The following is a 19781-nucleotide window of genomic DNA, read 5'->3' as shown; positions in this document are numbered from 1 at the left end:
AAAATGCTGGTAATGTGGCATCTTAGTTAGCAGAAGCATCATTTTAAACATGATTTCTATACGCTTGTTAAAATAAAAATCACATTATATAATAATATTTAGTCTCTCTACATGATTTTTCTTGCTAGCTGACTTGTAACACAAAATGTCCATTCGCAACTATTAAAAACATGACTGCCATGTTTGTATTTTAAGTATTTTCTCCTTGCAATGACATCACTAAAAAACATAATTTTAGGTGTAATTTTCAGTGCCATTCAGTGTAATGTGTTTTTTGTATGGAGTTTTCACCTAAAAATAAGTACCTACCTTGAAATCTTCACACTCTTCACTCTGTTGATTTTTTAAATATTTTGTGCACACTACAAAGTAACAGTATATTTTTAAGGAAATACACCTATTGTCCTTTGTCACTATACCCTGTCTGCAAAGTCCTGTAAATAAAAATTACATAAAAAACAATAGGGAGGTTTTTTTTCTTGTTTTTTCTAGTGATTACCCAAAACCACTGGCATCAGTATCAGTACCATTTATGTAAAGGACTTCAATAATTCTAACTTAAGAGAACATACTTTTTCCAATACTTAATAGCTAATACGTAAATTCAATATACACTCTTTGTTCAGCTTGGTTTCAATTTCCAACAATTGTCTTAGTTGATCCGTTGCGGGTTTTGCAAAATCTAATTAGCGTCCCAGAGCTATTGGGATATCTGGCTTTTTTTTAACCAATCTTTTTTTTGTGTACTGAAAATCTCCTTAATCATCACTGGAATCTGAATAAACATTAAGTAAAACCTTTTGTTTGATTATAGGGCCATAGCAAAATTTAGTGACATCTCTTCACTAACATCATGAACGTAGAAAACCCAATAAATATTGAGTGATTTTAATGTTGCTTTGCTTCAGGCTGTCAGGATGAGCTCTTCAAGAGACTTGAGAGACCTATAACAAACAGCAAAACATTTGGATTAGGCCAGTGATTGTCTAAATTGTTAGTCTGTGAGTAAATGATTCCCCCTATTCTGGGTAATGATTGGTAAAGAATTAAGAAAAATAGATACTACGGGCAGCATGATGTACATAACCCAGATACTGTTGTGCGGAGAAAACACAACGGATGATCTCTCCTGTGTCTGCCACTCACGGAGATGATGGGCAAGAGATTTCAAACTGGTGAATGCCATCTCCTGAATTATTTTGTCAGATGATAATCAACAGTAGGCTTACTGGCTGCCAGAAACATCAGTTGCCTACTTCAGCAGCTAAAGGGTGAACTTGGCACAGATTTACGTGCGTGAGCATTGACTCTTTCATCTGGAAGCTATCCCTTCACTGATGGCCACCCTACAGCACTCAGTCAGTATCTTCCTGAGGGTCCAGGCACTATCTGGTGTAGGTGTCTGGATGTTTATGAGAGAGACATTTGGCAGTTGGATGCACCAGTTGCACTGCCAGCTCTGCTCCCTGCCTACCACGCTGTGATTTTTGGAGAGTGGTAGAGTGTGCTCACAGTTCACTGACCACACAGCTCTGTTCCCAACGTCAGGCTGCTGTCAGGTTGCAGACCAGAAAGGCTTCTAAAATGCACTCTGGAAATGACTGGGCTGAAAGCGAATGGCGTCCTGATAGCGATGTGGTTCTTTATTTAGGGCTTTTTTGCAAGGCTGAACTTAGAAGCAGGAGAGCCTAGGAAACAGCTGTCAAAAGCCTCCTCAATGTGCCATGAAGATAAGCTGAGGAAAAACACCAGGCAATCTGGAATAGCAGCCCACATGCCCACAGAGCATGCAGATGTAAATGCCATAGTATGTGCTCTCTTTATTCATACCTGGTCCCATTCAAATCTGCACTACTTAGTGATCTGAGGGCATAGGGATCCCCTTTAAACGAACATGGATGCATGGCCTTAGGTATGAACAGAACTCTCTCTCTCCTCAAAGCTTTCCCCTAGTTTAATTTAGCTTTTTCATTATGTTAAACACCCATTCTAGCTATAATTCCCTGACTCAGAGTTCTCATTACTAACACCTGGAACAAAATCACAGATCATTGAATATTTTGAAATCGAATGTGTTCTGAAAAATATGTAGAAATCCATGAAGTTTTTGATTTACTTCATTTAAACTGCCTTAACCTCTTAAAGGACACAGTGTGGTTATCTGTATGTCATACTACGTATTACTGCAGTGTATTCTTTATCAGCTTGAGGAGAAGGCTTTACCACTAGAAGTACTTCATCTGCACTGTTGCACGGAAGAATATTAAACAGGTCCAGATAAAAAATGCCAGTTGAAAAGAAAAAATGTCATTTGAATTCAGTCTACAGGCTGTAAAAAGTAGGGGAGAGTTTAGTTATTTTGTAAATCCTGTATATGTATGAAAAACTTCAGCTGAACCAAAAAAATGTTTTTTCATTCTTAGAAATATTTTTCACTGGTACACAAGGAAACCACTCACTTTGTTGAAAGGAAAATTACTAGAAAACTTTGGTAAGATTACAAGATTAAAAGAGAAGTAACTTCATTGAAACTAGACAGCTACAAGAACACAGCGAAGTCAAAGTGCACATTTCGGAGCAGGGCCAGCACACCCTGGATAATATTTATCATTAGCATTGATCATGCAGTGGAAAAACAGAAGTTAGCTGCAGTAATACTCTCACTCGTGGAACACTAACTTTTAAAACTAGCATTTAGATATTAACAAGAGCGTATCATTTCATGATTTTCTCTTCCTTAACTGTCCTTTTAATTTTAGGAATTTTTGGCCTGACTACTTTCTTCTACTACCCTTACAGGGAATCAAGTCTTAAGAGAAAAAGTTGCATAAGAGGGATATTTTCTTTCTTTCTTTTTCCTAATTTAAAAAAAAAAGTTTACCTTCAGACACAAAAGCAAGGAAATACAACCAATATCCAAAACTTTTTTCACTTAGACAAGATGGTGTCAATGAAAGCTGATTTTAGAACTGCTTGTCTAGACACTGAAGTGCTTATAAAGGAGAGAATTTATCCTGTTTGCCAGATACGCAAGTTAAAAATAGTGTGGTAGTGAAACAGAACACATGATGACACGTGCCATATGATAACTAAATGGCCTAGAAATGGAATAGAAATTAATTCTATGTATAATATCTTCCTCTTACATGCTCGCATTTTCTGCACAAATTTTCTCTTCTCAGTTATCCAATACGATAGCACAAGACTTGAAATAGAATAGGTAACAGAATGCAGTATTAACTTCAAGTTGGAGATATGCTACTAGATTTGGGGTTGGTATTTGGAAGAGTGGGAGTGACTGTTTTGCTGGAAACAAATTCTGGATTTTACTCATTAACTGTATTCATCATTATTCTTCTTCAGTAGACTAACAACAAAAGGCAACTCTAATATTTTGTGTACCATTAGTTTAAATATGTCACAGGAAACTTTTCTACTAACAGTACTGAATGTACTTTGAGAACTGAATTTATTCAAGAGATTGGTTGGTTTTCATATTTAGTTATCTCTTCTCTTTCATAGACAGAGAATGTTTTACTGTGTTTTTTCTTCCCTTAGTTTGCAGAAAGTAAAATGTAGTAAAGACAAAACAATCTGGAATCCATTTTTCAAATTTCAGATCATTATCAGAAATGTTAACAGTCAAGCCTCATGAAGACACAGCTTAAGTTGCGAAGAGGGTCTGCCTAATTTATCCTAAGAAATGTTTAGATGGAACACTAAAAATTACATGGATGGAAGTTAGTTTGACTATTGTTACTACTATATAGAGAATGAAAGCTTTTCATAATGAACTGCACTTTAAAATTTATCTCTGACTATTCAAAAGCGCAAACTTCAAGTACTTGGGAAGTTTATAATCCCTCTTGGGAAGTTAATATCACTGGCCATATCTAAGTGAGTAGTGAAATTCATTTCCTAATATAAAGGAAAACTCACTCATTCTTTTTTAAATCCTCAAGACTATTAATTTTTAAAACACCTTTCCATTATATACGCTCAAATCCTTCAAATGCTGTATTGTAAATACATTAACTCCCCCCAGTTTATTATGTCTCTGTATATTGACTATAGCTATTGAATCAGCATTTTTAGTAACTGAAGAAACCTGATGGTGCTATCAATTGTATTACTTGGTAAGTGATTTCAGATCAAAAAAACCAGTATTGATTAGACTCCAGTTTTGAAAGAAATAAACAAACTGCTTTATCTTTCTGTGCATATATGTGTATATGTATATGTGTGTATGTATATACATATGCATAGCTGCCTCTTTTGACAAACATGGTTTGACTACCTCCCTCAGGGAATGGTACCATTAATCAGCTAATCATACGTCCAAAACTGTCCATTGGGCATTTAATTCATTGTCAGAATACACAAAGCCATTTCACCTAGCTGATTTTTTTAAATGATTGCAGAGGCCAAGTACTATGCTATGTATGGGTTGAAAATTGATTTTCTTAAATATAAAGTTAAACTCTCAAGTTATTAAGTATGCATGCTTGCTCCTGTCCTTTGCTGTGTGCAGTGAGACCCTCTGCAAGTTTGAGCTGGAGCTGATTGTACTCGAAGGCTGTTCTCTCTGAAGTAAGGATTGTGAGCCCTATTGCTCCTGACATTCTTGGTGGGCAACAGAGAGCCCATGCCATGAGTAAGTACACAGCTTTGCATTATTTAGGCTTCACTGCACAAGGCTGTTTCACCTCTACTGCAGAAATTCTCAGGGCACTTGTACTGAGTCTTTCAGGATTGTGATTATTTCAGTAAGGAGGTAATACTAACTGTATCTCCACAGAAACACACATGTCTATCTATACACATATGTAGGATATAGATACAGATATACATTAAATCATTTTTAAAATATATGTTCATTAAATAAGCTTTCTTAAGACCACTGATTTGATTCTTTCTCCCTCTGAAGACAAGATGTAATTTATTGTCACTGACATAAGCAATGTATCTTACAGCTTTCAGGACATAACCGGAATCCTTCCTAATAATCCTTACTATTCTAAAAAGCACATACTCCCACATGCATACATACCTATCCAAGCAACCTGTCCATACAAATTGTGTCTAATATAATTTCAGTACAACCTCAAGCATTGGCAATTCGTGAATCTCTTTCAGCGTTAACTCCTTAACAGAGCCTGTGGCTGCTTTTACCAGAAGCAGACTCAAATCTAGCCCTGAATTTAACACTATTTCACATATTAAGTCTATGATACAGAGAACTTTGAAACTATTTTCAGTTTGATGTGTCCTCGCAAAAGGCAGACAGATGGTCAGTCGGAGAAAAATAATTTCCCACAGGAAATCTATTTTAATGTTATTACAGAATCACGTTAGAAAAAAAAAATTATCAAAACAATTCAAGGAGTGGTGGTGCAGAATTATTTCTGGGACAGGTTTTCCTATGTGCCTTCTTGCATTTTTGTCAAGACTGGTTACAGAAACAAAGGTAAACATAATCATTAGAACAACACATCTCAGTTCCAGAGAATAAAGTTTGGCAAGGTCTTGAAGCTTCTCTGAGATTTATGTTCTTCCAATTTTGGACTAGTGCTGAATCAACTGCTCTGCAGATATGGATTTTCTGATTTTTATGGGTTTATTTGATGATAAAAAAAAAAAGAAGATATAAGCAGCAATGCTAGTGAGTGAAAATTTTTTATAGTTCAGTGTGGATTTCAAAAGCATGCCTTATTGTGTCCTGCCTATGATGAGTATTTATAGAGGTTTCACTTTCTTAAAATAAAATGCCTCCTTGCAATTTTTCTTACTCCTTATTCGCACTTTGAAGATTCAGCAATATACAAAGTAGTTAGAAAAGACAGCACAATAGTGGTTCCTTGAAGAATTTTAGATGGCAGGTCACAAGAAACATTATCTGTCCTACCAGAGATCTGACCACCACAGGGACAGAGAGCTTTGCAGAGCTTGCTACAGTCATGGTCTGCCTCCTCATGCACCCCCCAGTGCCATGTCAGGATAAAACCTTCTCAGGCAGGTTTTGCATTTCTGTACTGGCCTCAGTCAGAGCCTTCTCCCAGTTCTTCATCTGACTCAGTCATGGAATCACAGGAAAATTTAATTAGGTTGGGACCTTTAAAGGTCATTTTGTCCAGCCTCAAATCAAGGCTAACTTTAAAGACAGATTTGGCCTTGCCAACGATGGCTATTTCACTGCCCCTCTGAGCAACACCTCACTGCCTATTATCACTCTCATCACCAAGAATTTCTTTCCAGTTCTATCTATATATACTACTGTAGCTGTGGCAAAATGATTATAGTTATGTCAGTAAGACCTGTTAAGAAAAGCAGCCCCTTTTAAAAAAAGCACAAAGCTACAGACCAAAGCCTCTTCTGTTCCAAACCTACCAGCTGCTGCGCAATCATGGCCACACTTACAAAAATTACTTCTGATTTTACATTTCTCTCTCATGTATATTATTCTGGGCATTTTAAATGGTTCCTCAAGTCTGAGGCACCAAGAAGTTTGAGATCACTTTTGAAGATGCAGCTTTTGATACCTCTGGATCTCACTTCACTTGAAACGTTAGAATATACTTCATAGAGTATTATGCATTTCAATTGCCACAATATGTATAGTTCTCCTGATTGGTTTAGAATGGTGAATTTAAATTGTCATTACCTGTGGATTTCCAATAAAAGCACTCTTTTCATCTTGAAAAGTGCCTATGACTACTCTGGAACGTATGTTACCCACAGCTCTCACCCAGAGCTCCACTTACATCAGCAAGACCGTTGTTCTTGCAGCTTTTGGAAGTACAAGGCCCTGTCCTATTTCTGAGTCATGATCAGACAGGAAGTATGAGATGCTTACTTTTCAGTTACAGTGAGTTATAAAATATGGATTCTATTGCAGTGCCAATTTGGTGTAAGGATTTCTGTTCGTAGCCTTGAGTCTCTCATAGAATTAATTACATTCTTCGTCAAACTGAATGCAGGACTCTGGCTAACAATCTTTTTCAGAAAATTGGATTTTAGGGTGTGTGCATGTGTATGTGTGTGCGCATCTGTAATTAGTTATGGATCCTGACATTCGCACACACAAGGGACAACGTTCAGCTAGCTTTCAGAGTTAACTGAAAGGCAAAGTAGTTTGACCTTAATTTTGTCATTTGCATATGCAAAAGTAGAAGTCAGATTGAGAGGCTTTTGCAAACTTGCATCTTCATAAACAATTGTGAAGCCAACATCATAATACTGACAAAAATACTACAGTTTTCAAAAACCTATTTTCAACGCTTCCTCCAGCACATAGAGTCTCTTCAGTTATCTATCTGGCCTCTAACCCTCCTCCTCCTTATTATCAAGCTGTTTCAAATATAATATTTAATTTGAGGAAAATACATTTCATGTACAATTTATATTTCAAATATAAAACCACATAACGGTTTACACCTTTAGCAAAATTAGGATCTATAATCACTGTGATGATAAAAAAAAAAAACCTGAATGTTTTTCTGGCAGAACAAAACTTTCCCACAACAATTAGATTTTTCTTCCTTTTTCATTCACAGCTGCAAGATGAATTGAAAAAAGAAACTTGTTTCTACAGAAGGAACATATTTGTATTAGCTAATCTGGGACATGATTTAGGAAAGAATACAACAGAGCTGATAAAACATTACACAAGTGCTTTGTACAGGCATCACAGTAAATCATCTAGTGCTGTCTGTTTTTTCTCCACTTTAACATGCAGGGCGTTTTTCAAATAATTGCTATAAACTTCCTAAGTACTTTTGACTCCAAAGCAAAAAAAATCCTCGGTTGTAAAAATTTTTAAATTAACTGTTAATGAAAGCTTATTTCTAGCCTTTCTGAAGTCCTTGAATTTCATACTCAGCCCCATGATCTTTAACAGTAGTCTCCACATGGCTATGATACTAACCATTTAGGGATGATAAACAGAAAGGCATGTCGCGCAAATGATATATAATTTCATGTTGTATTCCGCACACCATATTATGAATCACACTAGAATTTCTATGGTCAAGTCATACACTTTGTTAGGCCAGGCAGCATATGACGTCACTCCCCTGGTAATCATAAACATTATGCATAGATTTTATCTGCTGTTCAAGAGAAACCTGTAATTAGTGACTAAGCCAACCAGATCTAATGAAACGCTAGGGTCTTCTTCCAAGTCCTATAAGCATGCATTAATCAAAGCCCTTTAAAGCTCCCACTGCTGCCTAACCCACTGCATGTCTTTTCAGAAAAGTGCATCTTTTCAGTAAATTTAGGAAAATGTCACAAACATCTCCAAGACCTCTGAGGCTCACTTGTGCTCCTCGCTGTCTTGCTGTGTGTCTGAAAGCTTTCTGAGATACCACTGCTCATGGAAGACAATTCTTTACCTCATTCTTACACAGCTATTTCTAAACCGGTCCATTCACGTTCTGTGGCAAGAAGCTCCAATACCCTCATTTTAGGAAGTTGGACAGTTCTAATGTATCTCAGTCATGTGGGATTTGTATTTTCCACACATAGACACATATATACATATCCTGATGTTATCTTAATTATATTTGAATTAAGGGCTATTTTTTTGGACAGTAATCATACTTAATTAAACATTTTAATTTTCAAATGGAGATGAGGCTTAGAGGAGACCTGAGTTTGCAGTTGGGGATATTACTTTTAATGTAAACAGGGAATGAATAAATATCAGAAGATATCAGTGAAGAAGCAGCATGAACAGAAAAATAATGACAAAATATTATTTAATTTTCTGTGGTGCTCCATTTTGTCTGTCTTAAAGAAAGATAAAACAATCTTGTAGAAAAGCACCCTCCACATACTTGACTTTTATTGATACTTTGAAGTACTGAAACTTCCTGGTCTTGTTCTATGGGTCTGTCAGATGAGAGCCCCCCGATGAAATGCTTGCTTGCTTTACATGTACTACAGATCTTGCTCTGGAATATCCCAAGTCTCCAAGACATTTTCTACAAAGTGTTGTTTGTTCAATCTGACTTGCTTCCCAGCCTCAATCCTTTCGGTTGTTCTTTCAGCCTCATAGAAGGAATACTTTCAAGAACGTATTTGGGGGGTGTCTTTATTATGTGGGAAAGGAAGAGTCCAAAAAAGTAGAGAGAAGGAATGCCTCCCTTTGCTACATGCCAATACTTTCTGGTGCTGGAAAAAGTGCAGAATTCCCGAGTGCTCCCTCTGTGAGTAACAAAGGCGTGGGAGCAATTTGTTAAATGACCTTATTATCACCAAGAATCTACTAAGAAGTTAATTATTAAGTATCTGGAGTTATCAATGTTGCAGTGCATAGATGCATACTGCTTTTCTTGCAAACATTAGTAAATCCTATTAATTCTGTGGGCCAGATTGTACCAAATTCCTTTTTGTTAAGAAACACTTGCTAGTACTGAGTACTTCCAGAAGTAAATACGACTCAGCAAGGGTGATGAAAGTATACTTTTATGTTAAAAATTTATTTGTACCTTTTAAAAACATATAGATGCAGTTCTATCCATTTACTTTCTTGCATCTGGATGCATTCTTTCACCATTAGAAAAATGATGAAAAATTTCACTCTGAAGCAAAAACAGTTATGGTCCTTCAGACGACACATTGAGGATATGCTGTAGTTTTGCAATATACTTGCTGTTCTTCACAGATGACTAGTTTCTACTTTTACCTACCGTGCACAAGGTTCTACCCCTCCTGCTGCCAGCTCTCCACAGACCCCACCTCTGGACTCTTCGAGGCTGGCTGCCTTCCCACCAGGCAACAGGAATACCGGCTGCACTGCAGCCTGCCCCTGCCATCCACCGAGTCCCCTGACTCATCCAGTTACTTTTAATTATGGACTCGGATTTCCCAAGTGGGGTTTTCTGTAGAACAACTAGCAAGAGGAGCACCGTATGCAGGTGACAGCAGAACACAATTCCAGCTCCCATAGTACTGCAGCTTGAGAAATCCGAAAGTCCAGCTCCTCTCTCCAAATAGTTCATTGGTATATTGCATCATGCACTTTGTGTTACAAATTATTACTTCTGCCTTGCATCTGTAAAGCATTTAAATTGGTTAATGACTTTAGCTGAGCACTGAGCATGAGCGCCAGCACCTTTCATTAGCAGTGTCATGCATTCAGTTTATGCTATGTCTTCAAACATTATGTTTTAACATTACTTCCCATATAATACTTCAGGTATCCTGCATAGGTAGCACTGTGACAGACTGCAGACATCCTGGTCATTAGTCCTTTATCAAGCCATTTATCAGTGACACTCCTAGGCACTCAGGTGGTTCAGCTGCATAACACATATCCTGCTCTCCAAGCCTGCATGAGATTTCTTTAGCCTAAATTCTGGGGTCATATTTTTTGGAAGCAGTTCATTATCTGAAATGTAATTTTAAGCTTCTTGCACACAAGCCATTTCCACAGTCTCCTCTGCTCCTGGAGCAAAGGCTAAGTTTTGCTTTTGAATAATCAGATGAGTCTTAGACCCAGATAACCAAAAATATTTCACCTCTGTTCTGGTGGAACTGATGGGAAGTGAACATTTCCAAATCTGGACCTCCCTCCTGATCCCAACGATTACAGATCATACAGGCAAGCTCAGAGTTTGTTTCTTGGATCTCAACCCTGCAAACACTGTGGCTCTCAGAGATGTGCTTTGGTAGAATTAGTTAAAATAGTTTAAGACAGTATCACTTCCCAGGTTTAAGCTCTGCCTCCTGGCCAGAGATTGCTGCCAGGAAGGTTTAGATTAGAGGTGAGGTTAGTTTGTACTGAGATAAGAGACTATGAATTGGGGTAGGAGAGACACAAACATGTGTACTGTTCTACTGTGCAGATACTAAGCTCTGTGAAGGAGTCTGGCATACTGCTGTGGGCGTTAATCTCTCAAATTTATTCACTTAAATCCATCAGATATAACTTGTCAGATCCCTTAGGCACTAAATAATTTTACATGGTTGACTGACAGATCTTTTTTGTGTTGTTTAGGGCTACTCACATGTGTAATCCCCATTCGGCATGAAGGCTGAAGTCTGTTGGACAGTTTTGGTGTGCTAAATCTGTCTAACTAATAAATTTATCCAGTCATAGGAGGAGAACAATGGCTGAGCACAAGCATGCCACTCAACCTGACAAGCCCAAGGACACTGAAGAAGACATTTTACAAGAACCAGACAAATCATTGTAAATGACAGGCTATATGCTTAAATACAAACCACAGACCATCAATATAACTTAGCAATTCTAGTAGCAACAATCAACTTACCAAAATTAAATACCATCAGGTCAAAAGATGATGGAAGCAAAAATGAGGCACATTTCAAAGGTTTGAGTAGCTGCAAAAATAAAAGCTGGACTTCAAGTTCTACTCTTAACTGAAATATATTTCTTGCAGAGAACCTACAGGGGAAAAAAAAGGAGAAAAAACCCAAACAACAACACCCCACCAAAATACACTAGAACTAAAAGATGAACAAAGGAATAAAAGATTGAAGGGCTGAAGGGTGTAATTTTTAGTGTCCCCAAAATGCATATTCTGCTTTTTTCTTCTTGGTTCCACAATCAGGCAATTAAAAGATCGTCTCAGCTTCAGCGTTACTAGTCTGTATGGCTGCAAAGTCAGAAAATTACATTTTAAAAGACTTGGTATTTAGATAGTAGATAAAAATGGAACACGTATCCAGATGTTCCCAAATTTCTTTCTAAAAAAGGTAGTGATGAACACTTTGAAGGTCTTGGTGCCCAGATTCTGATTGCTCCTACTACTACATGAAGAAGTAACCTTGTTTCCAATTCTGCCTTTCAGAACTGTGCCCCGTCTTCCCTGTAGTCTTTTCACGGCTGTGCATCTGGCCGGAAGTCCATGGACGCTGGAGACACTGAACTCTATTGGCAACCGGACAAAAAAGGGATTTATCATTTGGGAATTATTTTTAATATAGAGGGAAGACTGAAGGGCATTGGGGTCTGAACTTCTTTACATATAAAACAGGGAGGCAGTAAGGCATTTGTGGGAGGCTGTTGCCTACAACAAAAGTAGATTGGCCTGTTTCCACAACACCCACGCAAAATTTATTGAAATTATATGAGTCATTGAATGCATTTCAGAGCATTTTTAAGAGCGATCTCAGGGCGCAGCTATACCACTGAGTGTAGTGGACTGAAAAACTGAGGCAGCAGTGAACAACTGCTGCCGTGTAACACCAACGACCATTACACTCAACGACGGGATCCAAGCATTGCGTTCCCCGCGTTGCCACTGCCGGCCCACAGCAATTCCAGCGGCGCGGCGCAGCGGCCGGACACCTCACAGACACCCAAAGCGCCAAGTGCGGCAGCAGAATCTGTTTCCAGCCTCACCCACCGTTCGAGGGTGGGTGAGCAGCCAGCCCTCCGCCGCTACCGACCCGGAGCCCGACGCTTCGGGGGAAGGCAGCGCCTTCCAGGCCGCCACCGGGGGCTCCGGCGGCCGCTCCCGCACCCGAGGGGCCTCGCGCCGCCTCGCCCTCGACCCCCGCACCGCAGGGTCTCCGCGCCAGCGAGCGGCCGTTCCCCTCAGCACGCTCCGCGCGGCGAAGCCCTCGGGAGAGCCGCAGGCCCGCTCCTCAGACGGGTTCTGGAGGTTTTGTCCGTCTGAACTCTTCCAACCCGGACGCCGGGCGACTCCGCCCGCCCAACCCCCGCTCCAGCGGCGCGGGGCTACGGCCGCGGCGGAACCCAGCCCCGGCGGGGCCTGCCCCTGCCGCCCAACGCCCGCTCCCACGGAGCGCTCTCGCGGTGCGGCGCAGTGGCCGCCGCCAGGCCGGCTACGCGGCGGCCCCGCGGGCGCGGAAGCGGCGCCCAGCCCGCCATCAGCGGCGCTTGGGATTCCTTTGTTCCCTCCCCTCACAGCGATCCCAAACTCCCGTCCCAACACCCCTGTTCCCTCCTCTGCCTCCCGAACCGGCTTCCCGCCGCCACGGCTTCTCCCCGACTGACAGCCGATCGCGCCGCCGGTTCGCGGGCGGCCCGGGACGGTGGCAGCGGCGGGGGCGGGGGGCGGCCCGCGGGCGGCCCCGATTGGCTCGTCCGGCGCACGTGGGGCCACCCTCACGCCTCGGCGCTGGCAGCGCGGCGGCCGCCGCCGCGGGGCACGGAACGGCACGGCACGGCGCGCGGGTCTCCGCGCATCGCCCGCGCTGCTGCGGCGAGGAAGGGAGCGGAGCGGAGCTGGCGGGAAGGTAGGTGGGGGGGCGGCCGCGGGGCGGGCGGGAGGCTGTTCCGCCCGCCATGGGGTGCGGCGGGAGCGCCCTCGGCGGGGGTGCTGCACCCGCCCCGCTGGGGCTGGTGCGTGCCCGGGCGCCTGCGGGAGGAGCTCCCTGAGGGAGCGGGGCAGCGAGTTAACGATTAACTCCGCGGCGGCGTCCCCCGCCCCGACCCCAGCAGTGCCGCGGGCGCCCCGAAGGTGCCGGGCCGAGGCGGCCGGGTCTGCGCCCTCGAGGGGAGGTGGCCGTTCCTGGGCCGGACGGCGGCGGCGGCGGGTGGCTGGGGCGAGGCGAGCGGTGCGTGGGGCCGCGCAGCCCTCCTTCCCTCGCCGTCGGGGGCTGCTGGAGCGGGGCGGCGGGGCGGGTCCCGGCCCTGCAGCCAGCCCCCGCGGCGGGAGGCTTTGCTCCGACACCGGCCCGGGAGCCGCTGGTGCTCGGCCGCGGTCGCTCCCCCGTCGTTCCCGCTGGGGAGGTTCTCTGGATGGTGAAGAGCGGCAGAGGACCGGCCAGCAGGCGCTAAGCGGATCTCGTGGTTTGCCAGTGCAATGTTTCGGGGGTAACCTTGACGGCCACCGCTGCCTCCTCGGCCCGCTGTTTGATCTAGCTTTGCTGATGGAAAAGTAAAACTTAAAACGTCTGTCTTAATCCTCTCGTGTTGCACCGGTGCTGTTGAAATCTGAAGTTCAAGGAAGTATTTACCATCCTTTAGAGAAATGCGTTACTCTTCTTTCATCTTATTTTGCTCTCAAACAGAAGAGTTTACCTTTTAGACATTAGGTCACTTTGCAAATCGCTCTCTCTTCCTCTGAATATAAGCTGTCTTTTAGGATGTCTTCAGCTTGGCGGTTTTCCTTTTGTGAGTCAGAAATAGCATTGCTGCTTTTCACTGCTTACACAGGCTCTGCAGACCCATGGCACCTCTCGTAAGAGTTTTAAGAGTTGTTGCTCATGTGGTGGGGATCACCTGGCACCTCTTTGTGCTTAATGTTACTGAGGCAGACAGGACCTTATCCTTTTCCATCCTGAGATACTGGAAGATGGCAATAGGATATCCTAATTCTCTTTTGATTGTGACATCTAATCAAAGCTGCAGCATCTAACTGTAGAGGAGGTCTCTGACCTGCTGTCTGTTACAAGAGAGGAATAAGCAGAGGGCAGGGAAGTTGTACCTTGCTGGTGATGCATTGAGTTAGCGAGTCATAGGTGTGTTTTCCACATCTGTACTTTCCAAGAACCCTTTGACTCCTGGATTTTTCTGTAAGTGTAGTTAGCTGTTTTATTGAGGCCTTAAAGACTTCAAATGTGGTATTTTCTGAAGTAATGAACACAAAAGAAATACTTGGGGTAGTTTATAAGTGTGGATAATCATGACAGGGAGTTGGGATTACTTTTTTTTCCCCCACCCTCTGTGAAATACAATTTGAAAGTTTCCTGCCCCTAGGAAGAATGATCCCATATGGGGTTGATGGTAGTCTACTTGATAAATTACTTGAAAAAGGTCTCTTTCTGTGACGTGTTTTAGGGCTGTTCTGCCTGGGGGAATGCACTTACGGTGTAGTCATGCCACACTAATTTCCCTTGTGCATGGTCTTGGTTGTCTTTAGGAATATGCCTTGAAAGTTGCATGGCACCTTTAAGATGCAGTAAGATAAATCAATGGAAAAAAAAAATACTGTGACATTTTTAGAGAGGAGTGAAAGCACCATTTTGGGAGTTAGCCCAATCACCATTTTGCAATAGCTTCCCCAGGGGTAGGAATTTCCAGGTGGAAAAAAGTCTGTGAAGAATTGTGCCATGAAAAGTAAGGGGTGTTTTACCCTTGAGTAAGAGTGTTTGCTGTGGGGACTGAGGTTGCTTTAGCTTGCGTAGGTTGACTTTGTATCTCCATTTCATTTCTCTTCACATTTCTGAGTGTCCCTGTAAATGCGGTCTGGATACGAACATCTAGAGTCGTGGAAGTGTGATGATAACACAGTAACGTATGGTACAGAAGGCCCAAAGAGAAATATTTTATGTTTTCTCTGCCGGGTGTATATTCAGATCACCTCACTCTTTTGTGTCTAAAAATCACACGTGCAGTGAGGATAATATAAAAATAAGCTATTTATAAAATCCTCAGTATGAAGGGGTTTGTTTCCCCTCCTAGTTGAATATTTTTTCGTTACGCTACTTTAGGCTACTTATACTGGAAGTTCACTTCTTAAATAAGTTGAATTCATCAACAGATACTTCTTGTGTTCATACTGTTTTTAGTAGATTACGGCATACATTTTAGAAAACTTAAAAAAAACACTTTAAAAAATGGCATTTTTTAAAACTATGGGATAAGATTACTTCTGTTTTATTATGAATAAAATTCTGTGAAATGCTGACTCTGGAAAATAGTAGCTGTTGATCTGTTTTGGGGGGAGGTATGCTCTCTAAATAATAATGCATTTGTTCTTTCTGTTTTCTTCCTTTGTAACCTAGTGTTCCTTTCCAGTGTACAACTGGTAAGTTAACATTGCCAAGGTTGTATAGAAGTATTTTAATCACAGTTTTGGAAGCCTGTGTTTGGATAACGTGATGGTAAGACAAATTGATTCCTCCTGTTTTTAACCAAACAGGAATGCTATAGCTAATATGTGTACAGAGATAAATCAAGTCCTTCAATGAACACTCAGTTTTCTTAGTCTTTGATTGGCAGTCTCTAGTGATGTTGGGGATTTGAAAAATGGATGAACTAAAAAGCCTTGGCATTAATTTGTATTGTAGCCAGATAGGGAAGTGAATTTATTAATACACTTTTGCATATGACTGCAGCAGGCAGTGCTGTGTTAACTGTTACAGAAGCATGTTTAAATTTAGGTTTTTTGGTTTGACTGTTTCTTATTCTTCTGAGTCGGGACACACTAGCTAGGGTAAATCTAGTATCTTACCAGTGCTGATAAATGTCACCTGATTGTTTCTACTGCTTCCCATGTGGCATTCCTTGGTTACACAAGTCTTTAATAGGGAACAACTAAACTTTTTTTTTTTTTTTTTTTTTTTTTTTTTTTGTATCCCAGACAAATTTCTTACTCTGGAAGAAAAGGAGAGCAAAATAATATTAACAATTGAAAAAAAGAAATAAGTTAACAAAAGAAGGGACTATTTGTTTTATTGCCCAAATTATGTCACTGAACATGTGATGTGAAGGGGGGAACTCCACTTTTAGGGGGTTGGGGGGAAGGACAGTTCCCCCACCCTCCCTGAGTAGACTCCCATAACAGAAATGAATGATGGTTTCTCAGGAAGCACATGTATTTCTGAGGCTATATATAGCAGAAATAAACTTGTGAAACGTACTCATTGGGTAGCTGAGGGGAGAAAGGAGACTAGACGATTTTACAAACCATTGTATTTAAACTCTTTCAAAACTGCCAGTACTCTCCCTCCATCCCGAAAAATCTTTTTCTGGTAGTCCATTTTCTTTCTCCAGTATGCATTTGCTGGAGGCCCACTTGACTTTTGGCATGTGTTGTTCTTTGTGACAGTCTAGAGCTCCTAGTTGAACATTAAGGTGCTTTTTTTCTCATCTTAAGCTTAGGCAGACATCTCCTGCACCTGAGGTCTTTGCCACAGATGATGCTGTGGGGCTTCTTTGTCATAAGTAGAAAAGATACTAATTCCTTTGTAAATGGGATTGCATGACCGTAGGTTAGCTCAATAATATTATGTTTTCCTACATTCCCTTTCATAATTTTTATTTGGCAGATAATGTTGGGAAAGGATTCCTGGCTGTGTTGGGAGCGCTGCAGGTCTGGGAGCAGTTTGAACCGTAATGTTTCTGGAAAGGTGGGCTGTGTTCTTTACAAGATAGCACTTATATCAGATTTGTGATGCTTGGAAGACCTAGGTTTGTATATGTGTGTGTTTAATGTTGTGAGTTTCTGACTTCTGTGTGTAGATCACAATTAGTGGTAATGCAACAACAGTAGCCCCAAGGGAAAAATCTAGACATTTCTGATCTGTGACATTTTGATTTCCTTAATAGAACAGGAGCCTTACGAGTGCTTAAGATTGCTGAGCTGTTCAGAATTCTTACCAGTTGTTATGAACATGAGTTATTAAAAGCTTTATTGTCCTGAGCTGATACATATTGAAGTCCAGCACTGAAAGGTAAACTTATTCTTTTTTACCCTTTAAACTTGGTTCTGGTCTTGCAGTAGACATGAGAGCAGTGCCAGCTCCAAGAGTCTCTGACCCTGCTCCTCCTGGTCCCCTTCGCTGGCACTTGACTACCTTGTGTGGCAAACTTCAGATACTTGCCATTCATTATCTTTTCTTAGAGATTGTATGTGATTTTTAGATCTGTCCAATTTCCAAGTAGCATAAAACTTAGGGGGTGTAATTACAGCCAGATCTGTTAATGATAGGAGAAAACCCCAAATTATATGTATCTGTATGAAACACTTCAGATGGAGAGACTTTGCAAAACTGGGTAGGTTCAGTTTGTCTCATCTCTGCAGAAAACAGTTCTGTTAAACCTGTATCAGTAATAAATAATGAACTTTGTTTTGATTAGGTTTCAGTACAAGTAGCTAGCTTACTCCTACTACAGTTAAACTGAACCAAAATGAACTTGGTTAAATCATGAATAAAATGTATAAACATGAATAAATGTATATGAATAAAATGTATAAACCTGGTTAAATCATGAATAAAAATGCTCCCAGTACTACCGTGGAAACAATTGCTTTTGCTTGAAGCATCACCATGAGGTAGAACTGGTAATGTAACTTTTGTAAAATTGTGTATGTGACTGCAGTTCATCTGCGAAAAAGAATTTAGAAATACTTACCATTTCTTCTTGGTAACTGTGCTGACCAACAAGTTTGTTACTTATGCACTTTGGTTTTGGGTCTCTTGTTTCACAGGCAATTCTGTACTATGCATGCAGGCTATTTAGAAAACATTCTCTTGTATCTTGCAACTACTTGCTCACAGAAACAAAACTGTAATTCCCTAAGTTTGCTTACAGTCTTTTTCAGGATGGTTGAAGGTGCAAAACTGGAAAGTGTTTCAATTCCATTTCTACCTTTCCACTTGCTGGTGTATGTTGGAGGAGGGGAAAAGCAAACACTTGGCCATGTGCAGTCCACACTTGGAAACTCCCTCTTGGTAATTAATAGAAGTTCTAGGATGTTCGCAAGCTTCCTCTTGAATTGTTTGCCTTTGTAGGTCGTATCAACTTTCTCTCTTAATTTAGAAGGACATACTGCTCAGGTCATGGTCGTTGAACATATGTAGAAACAAAGACTGTGATCAATTATTGACAGATTAGTGTTAGCCTGTTAGAGTGAGTTCCTGTTAGTTTTGTGTGTTTTCCCGAGCTTGTGTGGCAGGTTCCTGACACTGTAATAAAAAGTGTCCGAATGTTCTCATATGCACAGAGGTTTGTGACTAGTCTGTTAGCACCTTTGTGACTTTATATAAACACTGCAGTTAGTTCACTGTAGGGATTTTGTTCACTGGAGGCTAATAAACAGCTCTACCTTCTAACAGCGTATGTTGCTATTCTGTAGGACTCGGTGTGGGGTCGTTAGGCTTTCAGGCAGCACACACTGGAGAAGTGCTTGGATGCTCAAGCAGATGTGCTCCACTTGCCCCTGGAGATGCAAAAGGGTTTCTTACTGGCTTCCTGGTGGCCATCAGTTCCTTGCTGATACGCAGCTACTGCGGTTGGGCTCTGTACCTGTGGCCTTTGTCACTTTTCCATTGCTGAAGGCAAGTTATGAGTTGCAGAAAGACAAAAAAAGCGCCTGGTGTCACTATACATGTTTCCCCTGGGAAAGACCAACAAAAGAACTTGCATTCAGCTGCCCTTAAAGACAGGTTTAGAGGTAGGTGTTGAAACTCAGAATTCACAACTTAATTTTGTCATTTTAAAATCTATATCTACACAAAAGTAATTGCATGGAGAAAGCAGTCTGACTTAAAAATCAAAAAAAACCCAGAAGATCACAGAGTCACAGAACAGCTGAGGTTGGATGGAACCTCTGGTGGTCCCTTTTTTTGCAGATCTATCATACCTGTCTCTTTAGAAGAAAAGCTATGTTAATATTAGCTTTTTGTTTGTTTGTTTTGGAAGACGTAGCAAGGAAATAGCTGCTTGTAAATTTATGTGTTCAGTAGTTAAGACAGAGTATCTGATTTAGGAGGTAGGAGGTTTTGTTTTGTTCTTTTCCCTTTGTTTTGTAAGCAGACATCTGAGTGAGGTTAGAGAGGCATTCACAAGTGGATTGGAGTTCTTGTTTTCTGGACTTGAGATTTTCCAAACATGTTTTTTTTGAGCTATCTTAAATTGGGACATTTCAGTATTCCATAGGCATCTTTCAGAAGAGTTGATGTTACTTCCCTCCTGTTTTGTGGCTTATGACCTTGGTGCTTTGCTCTCCTGTTAGCAGGTTGCATTAACAATCCATACTATATTAGAAATAGTGGAAGGGTGATTCCATTTCTAGGTGAAAGGAATGGAGTTCTTGGTTACTAGATCTGAAAAC

At 41.1% G+C, this 19781-nt stretch overlaps 1 protein-coding gene across 1 annotated transcript in view; it reads left to right on the top strand.

Moving 5' to 3' along the window:
- Nucleotides 1-13127: 13127 nt before the first annotated feature.
- Nucleotides 13128-19781, top strand: part of STXBP6 (syntaxin binding protein 6) — a 135544-nt gene continuing 128890 nt past the window's right edge. Inside the window, exon 1 of the mRNA XM_075426184.1 lies at nt 13128-13233. The gene's annotated coding sequence lies outside the window, so the exon portion shown is untranslated. The remainder of the gene's footprint in view (nt 13234-19781) is intronic.

This window comes from Opisthocomus hoazin, chromosome 7, assembly GCF_030867145.1.
Source record: "Opisthocomus hoazin isolate bOpiHoa1 chromosome 7, bOpiHoa1.hap1, whole genome shotgun sequence".
In the NCBI taxonomy this organism is placed as follows: Eukaryota; Metazoa; Chordata; class Aves; order Opisthocomiformes; family Opisthocomidae; genus Opisthocomus; species Opisthocomus hoazin.
The sequence above is the reverse complement of the archived record's forward strand: the minus strand, read 5'-3'. Positions and strand labels throughout refer to the sequence as shown.